The sequence below is a fragment of the Hyperoodon ampullatus genome, assembly GCF_949752795.1.
Source record: "Hyperoodon ampullatus genome assembly, chromosome: X".
Lineage (NCBI taxonomy): Eukaryota > Metazoa > Chordata > Mammalia > Artiodactyla > Ziphiidae > Hyperoodon > Hyperoodon ampullatus.
In genome coordinates this window covers 148,502,875-148,521,092 of record NC_136913.1, presented here as the reverse complement: position 1 = coordinate 148,521,092, position 18,218 = coordinate 148,502,875, and positions in this window count along the sequence as shown.

Sequence of the window (18,218 nt, the reverse complement as noted above, 5' to 3'; positions counted from 1 at the left end):
CATCACAAGCCTCCCTGACCCTTGTCATCACAATGCTCCAAGACGCCTGTAATCACAATGCTCCATTCACATGTCATCACAAAGCTCCATGACGCATGCCATCAGAATGCTCCATGGCCTTCACATCACAATGCCCCATGCCCTTGTCGTCACAATGCCCCAACACCCCTGTAATCACAATGCTCCATGCCCCTTTTCATCTCAATGCTCCATGAACCCTGTCATCACAATGCACTGAGCCAATCACCATAATATTTCATGCTATTGTCATCACAATGAAATGAAAATGCTGAATGACCTCTGTCATCACAATGCACCAAACCCTTGTGATCAAAATGTTCCATAACACTTGTCATCACAGTACCCATGAGCCTGGTCCTCACAATTATCTATGGTCTTCTCATCACAATCCTCCATGACCTTTGTCATCACAATGCTCAATACACTTATCATCACAATGCTCCCGGACACTTATCATCAGTATGCTCCTTGAACACTGTCATGACAAGGCTCCATGAATTTTCATCACAATGATCCATTCCCTTTTCATCACAATGCTCCTAGACCCCTGTAATCACAATGCTCCATGTCCTTGTCATCACAAAGCTCCATGACGCATGTCATCAGAATGCTCCATTGCCTTCTCATCAAAATGATCCATGCCCTTGTCATCACAATGCTTCAAAACCCCTGTAATCACAATGCTTCATGCACCTTTTCATCAGAATGCTCCATGACCCTTTTCATCAAAATGCTCCATGACCCCTGACATCACAATGTTCCATAACCCCTGTCATCAAATTATTCCATGACACTTTTCATCAATTTGCTCCATGACCCTCTCATCACAATGCTCCCTGCCCTTCTCATCACAGTGCACCACGACCATCTCATCAAAATGCTCCATGACCTTTGTCATCACAAAGCTCCATGACCCTTGGCATCACAATGCTCAATGCTATTTCATCACAATGCTACATGAAACCTCTCTTCACATTGCTCCATGCCCTTGTCAGCACAATGCTCCATGACGCTTGTCATCACAATGCTCGATACTCTTCTCATCAAAATGCTCCATGCCCTTGTCATTACAATCCTCCATGACACATGTATGACAGTGTTCCTTGCCCTAGTCATCACAATGTTCCATGCCGAATCTCATCACAATAATCCATGAAATTTTCAGACCAATGTTCCATGCCCTTGTCATCACAATGCTCCATTACCCCTGTCATAACAACGCTCCAAGACACGTGCCATCACAATATTCCACAGCCTTGTCATCCAAGGCTCCATGACCCTTGTCATCACAGTGCTCCAAGACCTCTGTAATCACAATGCTCCATGCCCTTGCTGTCACAATGATTCATGACGCATGTCATCAGTATGCTCCATGGCCTTCTCATCACAATGTTCCATTCCCTTGTCATCACAGTGCTCCAAGACCCCTGTAATCACAATTCTACATGCCCCTTGTTATTACAGTGCTACATGACACTCGTCATCACAATTATCCGTGATCTTCTCATCACAATGCTCCACGGTCTTGCCATCACAATGCTCCATGCCCTGGTCATCATAATGCTCCATGTCCCATGTCAACACAATTCTCCACGTCCTTGTCATCACAATGCTCCATGACACATCTTATCACAATTTTACATGATTTGTCATCACAATTCTCCATGCACTTGTCATTGCAATGCTCTATGACCCCTGTCATAGCAAGCTCCATGCGCTTGTCATCACAATGCTTCACGACGTTCTCATCAAAACTCTCAATGGCCCTTGTCATCACAATGCTCCATGCCGTTGTCATCACAATGCTCCATGACGCTTGTCATCACAATGTCCCAAGCCCTTTTCATCAAAATGCTCCGTTACCTTTGTCATCACAATCCTCCATGACACTTGGTATCACAATGCTCCATGCCATTTTCATCACAATGGGCAATGACATATGTCATCACAATGATCCCTGATACCTCTCCTCACAATACGCCAAGACCTTGTCATCACCATGTTCCATGCCCTTGTCATCACAATGCGCCATGCCCACTCTCATCACAAGAATCCATGAAAGTTGTCAGACCACTGTTCCATGCCCCTGTCATCACAATGATCCATGCCATTGTCATCACAATGCTCCATGAACCCTGTCATCACAATGCTCTGTGACACCAGTCATCACAATGCTTCATGACATTTGTCACCACAATGCTCCATGCCCTTGTCATCACAAAGCTCCATGACGAATGTCATCAGAATGCTCCATGGCCTTCTCGTTCATGATGCTCCATGCCCTTGTCATCACAATTCTCCTAGACCCCTGTAATCACAATGCTCAATGCCCCTTTTTGTCTCAATGCTCCATGAACCGTGTCATCACAATGCACCATGCCCATCATCATAATGCTTCATGCTATTGTCATCACAATGAAATCATAATGCTCCATGACCTCTGGCATCACAATGCTCCAAACCCTTGTGAACACAATGTTCCATAACACTTGTCATCACAACGCCCCATTACGCTCATCTTCACAATTATCCATGGCCTTCTATTCACAATACTCAATGACCTTTGTCATCACAATGCTCAATACACTTGTCATCACAATGCTCCCTGACACTTGTCAGATGTATGCTCCTTGAACCATGTCATTGCAAGGCTCCATGAATTTTGCATCACAATGATCCATGCACTTTTCCTCACAATGCTCCAAGACCCCTGGAATCACAATGCTCCATGCCATTGTCATCACAAAGCTTCATGACACATGTCTTCAGAATGCTCCAAGGACTTCTCATCACCATGCTCCATGCCCTTTTCATCACAATGGTCCATTCCCATGACATCAAAATGCCCCATGACTCCTGTCATCACAATACATCATGAACATTTTCAGCCCAAAGATCCATGACTTTCTCATCACAATGCCCCATGAACCCTGTCATCACAATGCTCCATGACCCTTGTCATCACAATGCTCTGTGACTCCAGTCATCACAATGCTTCATGACTTTTGTCATCACAATGGTCCATGCCATTGTCATACAAGGCTCTGTGACCTTTGTCACCACAATGCTCCATGAACATTTCATCACAATGCCCTGTGATATTTGTCATCAAAATGCACGATGCCTTTGTCAGCACAATGCTCCATGACACATGTCATCAGAATGTGCGATGTGCTTGTCATCACAAATCTCCATGAGACTTGTCCTCACAACGCTCGATGCACTTCTCATCACAGTGCTCCATGCCCTTGTTTTTACAATCCTGCATGATCTATGTATCACAGTGTTCCGTGCCCTTGTCATCACAATGCTCCATTACACCTGTCATAGCAATGTTCCATGACCCCTGCCATCACAAGGTTCCACAGCCTTGTCATCACAAGCCTCGATGACCCTTGGTATCAAAATGCTCCAAGACCCCTCTAATCACAATACTCCATGCCCTTGGCATCACAAAGCTCCATGATGCATGTCATCAGAATGCTCCATGGCCTTCTCATCACAATGATCCATGCCCTTGTCATCACAATGCTCCAACACCCCTGTAATCACAGTGCTCCATGCCACTTTTCATCTCAATGCTCCATGAACCCTGCCATCACAATGCATCGTGCCCATCACCATAGTATTTCATGCTATTGTCATCACAATGAAATCAAAATGCTCAGTGACCTCTGTCATCACAATGCACCGAACCCTTCTAATCACAATGTTCCATGACACTTGTCATCACAATGCCCCATGGCGCTGGTCATCACAATTATCCATGGACTTCTCATCACAATGCTCCATGATCTTTGTCATCACAATGCTCAATACACTTATCATCACAATGCTCCCTGAGTGTTGTCATCAGTATGCTCCTTGAACCCTGTCATGACAAGGCTCCATGCATTTTTTCATCACAATGATCCATTCCCTTTTCATCACAATGCTCCAAGACCCCTGTAATCACAATGCTCCATGTCTTTGTCATCACAATGCTCCATGACGCATGTCATCAAAATGCTCCATTGCCTTCTCATCACAATGCTCCATGCCCTTGTCATCACATTGCTTCAAAACCCCTGTAATCACAATGCTCCATGCACCTTTTCATCACAATGCTCCATGACCCTTTTCATCAAAATGCTCTATGAGCCCTGACATCACAATGTTCCATAAACCCTGTAATCAAAATGTTCCATGACCATTTTCATAAATTTTCTCCATGACCCTGTCATCACAATGCTCCCTGCATTTCTCATCACAATGCACCACGACCTTGTCATCAAAATGCTCCATTACATTTGTCATCACAATCCTCCATGACACTTGGTATCACAATGCTCCTTGCCATTTTCATCATAATGGACAATGACATATGTCATCACAATGCTCCCTGACACCTGTCTTCACAATACTCCATGACCTTGTCATCACAATGTTCCATGCACTTGTCATCACAATGCTCCATGACCCCTGTCATCACAATGCTCCGTGACTCCAGTCATCACAATGCTTCATGACCTTTGTCATCACAATGTTTCATGCCGTCGTCACACAAGTCTCCGTTACCTTTGTCACCAAAATGCTCCATGCCCTTGTCATCACAATGCTCCATGCCCACTGTCATCACAATAATCCATGAAACTTGTCTGACCAATGGTCCATGCCCTCGTCACACAAGGCTCTGTGATCTTTGTCACCACAATGCTCCATGAACATTTCATCACAATGCTTTGTGTCCCTTGTCATCACAATGCTCCATGCTTTTGTCAGCACAATGCTCCATGACACTTGTCATTAAAATGCTCCATGTGCTTGTCAGGACAATGCTCTCTGACCCCTGTCATCACAATGCTCCCTGACTCCAGTCATCACAATCCTTCATTACATTTGTCATCACAGTGGTCCATGCCGTCTTCACACAAGGCTCTGTGACCTTTGTCACCACAATGCTCCATGCCACTTCATCACAATGCTACATGAATCCTCTCATCGCATTGCTCCATGCACTTGTCACCACAATGCTCCATGAGGCTTGTCATCACAATGCTCGATACTCTTCTCATCACAATGCTCCATGCCATTGTCATTACAATCCTCCATGACAAATATATCACGGTGTTCCGTGCCCTAGTCATCTACGATGCTCCATGCCGAATCTCATCACAAAGTTCCATGAAATTTTCAGACCAATGTTCCATGCCCTTTTCATCACAATGCTCCATTTCCCCTCTCATCAAAATGCTCCATTACCCCTGTCATAACAATGCTCCATGACAACTACCATCACAATGTTCCACGGCCTTGTCATCCAAGGCTCCATGACCCTTGTCATCACAGTGATACTAGACCCCTGTAATCACAATGCTCCATGCCCTTTTGGTCACAAAGATCCATGATGCATGTCATCAGAATGCTCCATGGCCTTCTCATCACAATACTCCATGCCCTTGTCATCACAATGATCCAAGAGCCCTGTAATCACAATGCTCCATGCCCCTCTTCATCAGAATGCTCCATGATACTTGTCATCACAAGGCTCCATGGTCTTCTCATCACAGTGCTCCTGGACCTTGTCATCACAATGCTCCATTCCCTTGTCATCACAATGCTCCTTGACCACTGTCATCACAATACTCCATGAACATTTTCAGCCCAATGCCCCATGACCTCATCACAATGCTCCATGACCCATGTCATCACAATGCTCCATGACCACTCACATCACAATGCTCCATGACACCTGTCATCACAATGCTCCATGCCCCTTGTCATTACAGAGATCCATGACGCTCTTCATCATAATTATCCATGGTATTTTAATTACAATGTTCCACGGTCTTGCCATCACAATTTTCCATGCCCTGTTCATCACAATGCTCCCTGTCCCATATCTTTACAATTCTCCACGTCCTTGTCATCACAATGCTCCGTGACACTTCTCATCACAATGTTACATGATCTTGTCATCACAATTCTCCATGCACTTGTCATCGCAATGCTCTATGACCCCTGTCATAGCAAGCTCCATGCACTTGTCATCACAATGCTTCACGACGTTGTCATCAAAATTCTCAATGTCCCTTGTCATCACAATGCTCCATGTCCTTGTCAGCACAATGCTCCATGACCCTTGTCATCACATTGTTCCAAGCACTTGTCATCAAAATGCTCCATTGCCTTTGTAATCACAATCCTCCATGACACTTGGTATCACAATGCTCCATGCCATTGTCATCACAATGGACAATGACATATTTCATCACAGTGCTCCCTGAAACCTGTCTTCACAATACTCCATGACCTTGTCATCACAATGTTCCATACTCTTGTCATCACAATGCGCCATGCCCACTCTCATCACAATAATCCAAGAAACTTGTCAGACTAATGTTCCATGCCCCTGTCCTCACAATGCTCCATGCCCTTGTCATGACAATGCTCCGTGACCCCTGTCATCACAATGCTTCATGACCTTTGTCATCACAATGGTCCATGCCTTCGTCACAAAAGGCTCTGTGACCTTTGTCACCACAATGCTCCATATCCTTGTCATCACAATTTTCCATGCCCACTGTCCTCACAATAATCTATGAAACTTTTCATACCAATGATCCATGCCCTCTTCACACAAGGCTCTGTGATCTTTGTCACCACAATGTTCCATGAATTTTTCATCACAATGCTCTGTGTCCCTAGTCATCATAATGCTCTATGCCTTTGTCAGCACAATGCACCATGACACTTTTCATCAAAATGCTCCATGCGCTTGTCAGCACAATGCTCCATGAAAAATGTCATCACAATGCGCCATGCGCTTTTCATCACAATGCTCCACATCCTTTTCATCGCTATGCTCCATAACATTTGTCATCGCAATGCTCCATTTACTTCTCATCAAAATGCTCTCTCACCACATATATCACAATGTTCCAACACTAGTCATCACAATACTCCCTCACCCCTGTCATCACAATGTTCCATGACCACTGTCATCACAATGCTACATGCCCTTATCATCACAATGCTCCATGACTCCTGACATCACAATATTCCGTAACCCCTGTAATCAAAATGCTCCATGACCCTTTTCATCACAAAGCTACATGACCCCTGACATCACAATGTTCTATAACACCTGTCATCAGTATGTTCCATGACACTTTTCATCTAATTGCTCCATGACCCTGTCATCACTATGATCCCTGTCCTTCTCATCACAATGCACCACACCCTTGTCATCAAAATGCTCCATGACCTTTGTCATAACAAGAGTCCATGACCCTTGGCATCACAGTGCTCCATTCCATTGTCATCACAATATTCAATGAACCCTCTCATCACATAGCTTCATGCACTTTTCATCCCGAATCTCCATGACGCTTGTCATCACAATGCTCGATGCCCTTCTCATCACAATTCTCCATGCCATTGTCATTACAATCCTGCATCGTCTATGTATCACAGTGTTCCGTGTCCTTTTCATCACAATGTTCCTTGACCACTCTCATCACAATAATCCATAAAAATTTTCACACCAATGCCCCATGCACTTGTCATCACAATGCTCCATTACCCTTGTCATAACAATGCTCCATGACCAATGCCATCACAATGTTCAATGGCCTTGTCATCACAAGCCTCCATGAACCTTGTAATCACAAGGCTCCATGGACCTCTCATCACAATGCTCCAGGAACTTCTCATCACATTGCTCCATTCCCTTCTCATCACAATGCTCCATGACCGCTTTTATCACAGTACTCCATGAACATTTTCATCCCAATGCCCCATGACCTTCTCATCACAAAACTCCATGACCCATGTCATCACAATGCTAAATGACGACAGTCATCAAAATGATCCATGCCACTTGTCATCAGAATGTTCCATGCGGTTGACATCCCAATGCTCCATGACCCATGTAATCACAATGCTCCTTGACGCTTGTCATCACAGAGCTCCTGACACTTGTCATCACAATTCTCCATGCATTTGTCAGCAAAATGCTACATGACCTTGTCATCACAATGCTCCATGCACTTGTCATCACAATGCTCCATGACCCCTGACATCAAAATGTTCCATATCCTCTGTCATCAGAATGCTCCATCACCCTTTTCATCACAATTCTCCAAGACTCCTGACATCACAATGTTCCATAACCACTGTCATCAAAATGTTCCATGACACTTTTCATCAAATTGCTCCATGACCCTGTCATCACAATGCACCATGTCCATCATCATAATGCTTCATGCTATTGTCATCACAATGAAATCAATATGCTCCATGACCTCTGTCATCAAAATGCTCCAAACCCTTGTGATAACAATGTTCCATAACACTTGTCATCACAATGCCCCATGACGTTCATCATCACAATTATCCATGGGGTTCTCATCACAGTGCTCCATGACCTTTGTCATCACAATGCTCAATAAACTTGTCATCACAATGCTCCCTGACACTTGTCATCTGTATGCTCCTTGAACCCTGTCATGACAAGGCTCCATGCCTTTTTCATCACAATGATCCATACCATTTTCATCACAATTCTCCAAGACCCCTGTAATCACAATTCTCCATGCACCTTTTCATCAGAATGCTCTATGAGACATGTCATCACAAGTCTCCATGGTTTTCTCATCACAATGCCCCAGGACCTTGTCATCACAATACTCCATTCCCTTGTCATCACAATGCCCCATTACCCCTGTCATCACAATACTCCATGAATATTTTCAGCCCAATGCTCCATGACCTTCTTATCACAATGCTCCATGACCCTGTCATCACAATGCTCCATGACCACAGTCATCACAGCGCTCCTTGACCCCTGACAACACAATGATCTGGGAATCTTGTCATCAAAATGCTCCATGACCCTTGTCATCACATTGCTCCATGAAGCCTCTCATCACATTATTCAATGCCCTTGTTGTTACAATCCTACATGACCCATGTATCACAGTGTTCCGTGCCCATGTCATCACAATGCTCCTTCCCCACTCTCATCACAATAATCCATGAAACTTTTAAGACCAATGCTCGATGCCCTTGTCATCACAATGCTCCATTGCCCATGTCATAACCATGCTCCATGACGCCAGCCATCACAATGTGCTACGGCCTTTTCATCACAATGATCCAATACCCCTGTAATCACAATGCTCCATGCCCCTTTTCATCAGAATGCTCCATGAGAATTGTCACCACAAGGCTCCATGGTCCTCTCATCACAATGCTCCAGGACCTTGTCATCACAATGGTCCATGCCCACGTCATCAAAAGGCTCTGTGAAATATGTCACCACATTGCTCCATGAAATTTTCATCACAATGCTCCGTGACTCCAGTCATCACAATGCTTCATGACCTTTGTCCTCACAATGGTCCATGCCCTCATCACAGAAGGCTCTGTGACCTTTGTCACCACAATGCTCCATGCCCTTGTCATCTCAATGCTCCATGCCCACTGTCATCACAATAATCCATGAAACTTGTCAGACCAATGTTCCATGCCCCTATCATCACATTGCTCCATGCCCTTGTAATCACAATGCTCCATGGCCCCTGTCATCACAATGCTCCGTGACTCCAGTCATCACAATGATTCATGACCTTTGTCCTCACAATGGACCATGCCCTCGTCAAACAAGGCTCTGTGACCTTTGTTACCACAATGTTCCATGAAATTTTCATCACAATGCTCTGTGTCCCTTGTCATCACAATGCTCCATGCCTTTGTCAGCACAATTCTCCATGACAATATTCCTCACAATGCTCCATGTGCTTGTCCGCACAAGGCCCCATGACCTGTGTCATCACAATGTGCCATGCGCTTGTCATCACAATGCTCCACAACCGTGTCATCACAGTGCTCCATAAAACTTGTCATCACAATGCTCCATGCACTTCACATCAAAATGCTCTCCCACTACTGATATCATGAAGTTCCATCACTAGTCATCACAATACTCCCTCACCCCTGTCATCAAAATGTTCCAGGACCCCTGTCATCAAAATGCTCCATGACCTTTTTCATCATAATCCTCCATGACCCCTGACATTAGAGTGTTCCATAACCACTGTTATCAAAATGTCCCATGACAATTTTCATTAAATTGCTCCATGACCCTTTCATCACAATGATCCCTGCCCTTCTCATACACAGTTGACCACGCGCTTGTCATCACAATGCTCCATGACTTTTGTCATCACAAAGCTACATGACCCTTGGCATCACAATGCTCCATGCCCTTGTCATCAAAATGCTCCATGAACACTCTCATCGCATTTTTCCTTGCCCTTGTCATCACAGGCTCCGTGATGCTTTTCATCACAATGCTCGATGCTCTTCTTAACACAATGCTCCATGCCCTTGTCATTACAATCTGCCATGACCCATGTATCACAGTGTTCCGTGCCCTTGTCATCACAATGCTCCATGCCCCCTCTCATCACAATAATACATGAAGCTTTTCAGACCAATGCTCCATGCCCTTGTCATTGAAATGCTCCATTATCCCTGTTATAACAATGCTCCATGACACCTGCCATTACAATGTTCCACGGCCTTGTCATCTCAAGGCTCCATAAACCTTGTCATCACAATGCTCCATATCCTTGCCATCAAAAAGCTCCATGACGCATGTCATCAGAATGCTCCATGGCATTCTCATTCACGAGGCTCCATGCCCTTGTCATCACAATTCTCCTAGACCTCTGTAATCACAATGCTCAATGCCCCTTTTCATCTCAATGCTCCATGAAGCGTTTCATCACAATGCACCATGCCCATCATCATAATGCTTCATGCTATTGTCATCAAAATGAAATCAAAATGCTCCATGACCTCTGTCATCACAATGATACAAACCCTTGTGATCACAATGTTCCATAACACTTGTCATAACAACGCCCCATGACGCTCATCATCACAATTATCCATGGCCTTCTATTCACAATACTCCATGACCTTTGTCATCACAATGCTCAATACACTTGTCATCACAATGCTCGCTGACACTTGTCATCAGTATGCTCCTTGAACCCTGTGATGACAAGGCTCCATGAATTTTGCATCACAGTGATCCATGTCCTTTTCATCACAATGCTCTGTGACCCTTGTCATCGCAATGCACCATGCCTTTGTCAGCACAATGATCCATGACACTTGTCATCACAATACTCCTTGTGCTTTTCAGCACAATGCTCCTTGAACCATGTCTTCACAATGCACCATGCACTTGTCATCACAATGCTCCACATCCTTGTCATCACAATGCTCCATAAACCTTGTCATCACAATGCTCCATGCACTTCTCATCAAAATGCTCTTTTACCACTGATATCACAATGTTCCATCACTAGTCTTCACAATACTCCCTTACCCCTCTCATCACAATGTTCCATGACCCCTATCATCACTGTGCTACATGCACTTATCATCAAAATGCTCCATGACTAATGACATCAAAATGCTCCATAATCCCTGTCATCAAAATGCTCCATTACCATTTTCAGCACAATGCTCCATGACCCCTGACATCACAATTTTCCATATCTACTCTCATCAAAATAATCCATGACATTTTCACCAAAATGCTCCATTACCCTGTTAGCACAATGCTCCCTGCCATTCTCATCACAACGCACCATGAACTTGTCATCAAAATGCTCCATGACCTTCGTCATCACAAAACTCCATGACACTTGGCATCACAATGCTCCATGCCATTGTCATCACAATGCTCCATGAAGCCTCTCATCACATTGCTCCATGCCCTTGCCACCACAATGCTCCATGATGCTTGTCATCACAATGCTCGATGCCCTTCTCATCACAATGCTCCATGCCCTTGTCATTACAATCCTCCATGACCCATGTATCAAAGTGTTCTGTGCCCTTGTCATCACAATGCTCCATGCCCACTATCATCACAATAATCGATGAAACATTTCAGACCAATGCTCCATGCCCTTGTCATCACAATGCTCCATAACCCCTGTCATAACAATGCTCCATGACACCTGCCTTCACAAGTTTCCACAGCCTTGTCATCACAAGACTCCATGACACTTGTCATCACAATGCTCCAAACACTCTAATCACAATTCTGCATACATTTGTCATCACAAAGCTCCATGAGGCATGTCATCAGAATGCTCCATGGCCTTCTCATTCAAGATGCTCCATGCCCGTGTGATCACAATGGTCCAAGACACCTGTAATCACAATGATCCATGACCCTTCTCATCTCAATGCTCCATGACCCTTGTCATCACGGTGCGCCAAACCCTTGTCATCAAAATGCTCCATTACCTTTGTCATCACAATCCACCATGACCCTTGGCATCACAATGCTCAATGCCATTGTCATCACAATGGACCATGACATATGTCATCACTATGCTCCCTGACACCTGTCTTCACAATACTGCATGACCTTGGCATCACAATGCTCCATGCCCTTGTCATCACAATGAGCCATGTCCACTGTCATCACAACAATCCATGAAACTTGTCAGACCAAAGTTCCATGGCTCTGTCATCACAGTGCTGTATGCCCTTCTCATCACAATGCTCCATGAACCCTGTCATCACAATGCTCCGTGACTCCAGTCATCACAATGCTTTATGACATTTGTCCTCACAATGTTCCATGCCCACGTCACAGTAGGCTCTGTGACCTTTGTCACCACAATGCTCCATGCTCTTCTCATCACAATGTGCCATGCCCACTGTCATCACAATAATCCATGAAACTTGTAGGAACAATGTTCCATGCCCCTGTCATCACAGTGCTCCATGCCCTTTTCATCACAATTCTCCAAGACCCTTGTCATCACGATGCTCTAAACCCTTGTCATCAAAATGCTCCATTACGTTTGTCATCACAATCCTCCATGACACTTGGCATCACAATGCTCCATGCAATTGCCATCGCAATGGACCATGACATATTTCATGAAAATGCTCCCTGACACCTGTCTTCACAATAATCCCTGACCTTGTCATCACAATGCTCCATGCCTTTGTCATCACAATGCGTCATGCCCACTCTCATCACAATAATCCATGAAACATGTCAGACCAAAGTTCCATGCCCCTGTCATCACAATGCTCCATGCCTTTGTCATCACAATGCTCCATAACCCTGTCATAACAATGCTCTATGATCCCTGCCATCAAATGTTCCACGGCCTTGTCATCCAAGGCTCCATGACCCTTTTCATCACAATGCTCCAAGACCCCTGTAATCACAATGCTCCATGCCCTTGTCATCACAAAGATAAATGACGCATGTCATCAGAATGCTCCATGGCCTTCTCATCACAATGCTCCATGCCCTTGTCATCACAATGCTCCAACACCCCTGTAATCAGAGTGTTCCATGCCCCTTTTTATCTCAATGCTCCATGATCGCTGTCATCACAATGCTTCAGGCACATCATCATAATGCTTCATGCTATTGTCATCAAAATGAAATCAAAACGCTCCATGACATCTGTCATCACAATGCTAAAAACCCTTGTAATCACAATGTTCCATAACACTTGTCATCACAATGCCCCATGACGCTCCTCATCACAATTATGAATGGTTTAATCATCACAATGCTCCATGACCTTTGTCACCACAATCCTCAATACACTTATCACCACAATGCTCCCTGACACTTTTCATCAGTATGCTCCATGAACACTGTCATGAAAAGGCTCCATGCCTTTTTCATCACAATGATCCTTTTCCTTTTCATCACAATGCTCCAAGAACCCTGTAATCACAATGCTCCCTGCCCTTGTCATCACAAAACTCCATGACACATGTCATCTGAATGCTCCATGGCATTCTCATCACAATGCTCCATGCCCTTAGCATCACAATGCTCCAAGTACACTGTCATCACAATGCTCCGTGACTACAGTCATCACAGTGCTTCATGACATTTGTCATCACAATGTTCCATGACCTCGTCACACAAGGCTTTGTGACATTTGTCACCACAATGCTCCATGAACTATTCATCACAGTGCTCTGTGACCCTTGTCATCACAAAGCTCCATGCCATTGTCAGCACAATGCTCCATGACCGTTGTCAGCACAATGCTCGATGCACGTGTAAGCACAATGCTCCATAACCCATGTCATCACAATGCTCCCTGCACTTCTCATCACAATGCACCACGCACTTGTTATCAAAATGCTCCATGACCTTTGTCATCACAAAGTTCCATGACACTTGGCATCACAATGCTCCATTCCATTGTCATCACAATGCTCCATGAACACTCTCATCACATTGCTCCATGCATTTGTCATCACAAATCTCCATGAGGCTGGTCAGCACAACGCTCGATGCCCTTCTCATCACAATGCTACATGTCCTTGTCATTACAATCCTGCATGATATATGTATCACCGTGTTCCGTGCCCTTGTCATAACAATGCTCCATGACCACTTCCATCACAAAGTTCCACGGCCATGTCATCACAAGCCTCCATGAACCTTGTCATCACAATGCTCCAAGACCCCTCTAATCAAAAGCTCCATGCCCTTGTCAACACAAAGCTCCATGACGCAAGTCACCAGAATGCTCCATGGCCTTCTCATCACAATGCTCCATGCCCTTGTGATCACAATGCTCCAAGACCACTGTAATCACAGTGCTCCATGCCCCTTTTCATCTCAATGCTCCATGAACCCTGTCATCACAATGCACCGTGTCCATCACCATAATATTTCATGCTATTGTCATCACAATGAAATCAAAATGCTCAGTGACCTCTGTCATCACAATGCTCCAAACCCTTGTGATCACAATGTTCCATAACTCTTGTCATCACAATTCCCCATGAGGCTTGTCATCACAATTATCAATGGTCTTCTCATCACAATGCTCCTTGGTGTTTGTCATCACAATGCTCAATACACTTATCATCACAATGCTCCCTGACACTTCTCATCAGTATGCTCTTTGAACCCTGTCATGACAAGGCTCCATGCAATTTTCATCACAATGATCCATGCCCTTTTCATCACAATGCTCCAAGACTCCTGTAATCACAATGCTCCATGTCCTTGTCATCACAAAGCTCCATGACGCATGTCGTCAGAATGCTCCATGGCCTTTGCATCACAATTCTCCATGCCCTTGTCATCACAATGCTACAAAACCCCTGTAATCGCAATGCTCCATGCACCTTTTCATCAGAATGCTCCATAACCCTTGTCATCACACGGCTCCATGTTCCTCTCATCACAATGCTCCAGGACCTTGTCATCACAGTGCTCCATTCCCTTGTCATCACAAAGCTCCATGACCCCTATCATCACAATACTACATGTACATTTTCAGCCCAATGCTCAATGACCGTGTCATTACAATGCTCCATGACCCATGTCTTCACAATGCTCCATGACCACAGTCATCAAAATGCGCATTGACCCCTGTCATCACAATGCTCCATGCCCTCGTCATCAAAAGGCTCTGTGTCATTTGTCACCACAATTCTCCATGAAATTTTCATCATAATGTTCTCTTACTCATGTCATAACTATGCTAAATGCCTTCGTCAGCACAATGCTCCATGCGCTTGTCCGCAAAATGCCCCATGACCTGTGTCATCACAATGCGACATGTGCTTGTCATCACAATGCTCCACAACCTTGTCATCACAGTTCTCGATAAACCTTGTTGTCACAGTGCTCCTTGCACTTCCCATCAAAATGCTTTCCCATCACTGATATCATAATGTTCCATCACTTGTCATCACAATACTCCCTCACACCTGTCATCACAATGTTCCATGACCCCTGTCATCACAATGCTCCATGACCCTTTTCATCACAATGCTCCCTGACCCCTGACATCACAATGTTCCATAACCCCTGTCATCAAAATGTCCCATGACACTTTTCATCAAATTGCTCCATGACCCTTTCATCACAATGCTCACTGCCCTTCTCATCACAGTACACCATGCCCTTGTCATCAAAACCCTCCATGACCTTTGTCATCACAAAGCTCCGTGACCCTTGGCATCACAATGCTCCATGCCATTGTCATCAAAATGCTCCATGAACCCTGTCATCACATTGTTACATGTCCTTGTCATCACAGGCTCCATGATGCTTTTCATCACAATGCTCGATGCTCTTCTTAACACAAAGCTCCAAGGCTTGTCATTACAATCCTCCATGACCCATGTATCACAGTGTTCCATGCCCTTGTCATCACAATGCTCCATGCCCCCTCTCATCACAATAATCCATGAAAATTTTCAGACCAATGCTCCATGCCCTTGTCATCACAATGCTCCATTACACCTGTTATAACAATGCTCCATAAAAACTGCCATTACAATGTTCCACGGCCTTCTCATCACAAGGCTCCATGACCCTTGTCATCACAATGCTCCAAGACACCTGTAATCACAATGCTCCATGCCTTTGTCATCACAAAGCTCCATGAGGCATGTCATCAGAATGCTCCTTCGCCTTCTCATCACAATGCTCCATGACCTGGTCATCACAATGCTCCAAGACCCTGTAATCACAATGCTCCATGCCCCTTTTCATCTCAATGCTCCATGAACCCTGTCATCACAGTGCACCATGCCCATCATCATAATGCTTCATGCTATTGTCATCACAATGAAATCAAAATGCTCCATGACCTCTGTCATCACAATGCTCTAAACCCTTGTGATCACAATGTTCCATAACACTTGTCATCACAACGCCCCATGACGCTCATCATCACACTTATCCATGGTATTTTATTCACAATACTCCATGACCTTTGTCATCACAATGCTCAATACACTTGTCATCACAATGCTCCCTGACAGTGGTCGTCAATATGCTCCTTTAAACCTGTCATGACAAGGCTCCATGCATTTTTCATCACAATAATCCTTGCACTTTTCATCACAATACTCCAAGACCCCTGTAATCACAATGCTCCATGCCCTTGTCATAACAATGCTTAATGAAGCATGTCTTCAAAATGCTCCATTGCCTTCTCATCAACATGCTCCATGCCCTTTTCATCACAATGCTCCATTTCCTTGTCATCAAAATGCTCCATGACCCGTGTCATCACAATACTCAATGAATATTTACAGCCCAATGCTCCATGACCTTCTCTTCACAAAGCCCCATGAACCCAGTCATCATTATGCTCCATGACCACTGTCATCACAACGATCCATGACCCCTGACAACACAATGATACTGGACTCTTGTCATCAAAATGCTCCATGACACTTGTCATCAAAATGATCCATTCCCTTGTCATCACAATGCTCCATAACCCTTGTCATCACAAGGCTCCAAGCACTTGTAATCAAAATGCTCCATTATATTTGTCATCACATTTCTCCATGACAGTTGGCATCACAGTGCTCCATGCCATTGTCATCACAATGGATCATGACATATGTCACCACAGTGCTCCCTGACAGCTGTCTTCACAATAATCTATGACCTTGTCATAACAATGCTTCATGCCCTTTTTATCACAATGTGCCATGCCCACTGTCATCACAATAATCCAAGAAATTTATCAGAACAATGCCCCATGAACCCTGTCATCCCAATGCTCCATGACCCCTGTAATCAGAATGCACCATGACGCTTTTCATCACATATCTCCATGATCGTTGTCATCACAATGCTCCATGACCCATGCCATCACAATACTCCATGAATATTTTCAGCCCAATGGTCCATGACCTTCTCATCACAATGCTCCAAGATCCCTTTAATCACAATGCTCCTTGCCCCTTTTCTTCTCAATGCTCCATGAACACTGTCATCACAATGAACCATGCCCATCATCATAATGTTTCATGCTATTTTCATCACAATGAAATCAAAATGCTCCATGACCTCTGTCATCACATTGTTCCAAACCCTTGTGATCACAATGTTCCATAACATTTGTCATCACAACGCCCCATTACGCTCGTCATCACAATTATCAATGGTCTTCTCATCACAATGCTCCATGACATTTGTCATCACAATGCTCAATACACTTGTCATCACAATGCTCCATGAGCTGGTCAGCACAATGCTCCCTTACACTTGTCATCAGTATGCTCCTTGAACACTGTCATGAGAAGAATCCATGCCTATTTCATCACAATGATCCATTCCCTTTTCATCACAATGCTCCAAGACCACTGTTATCACA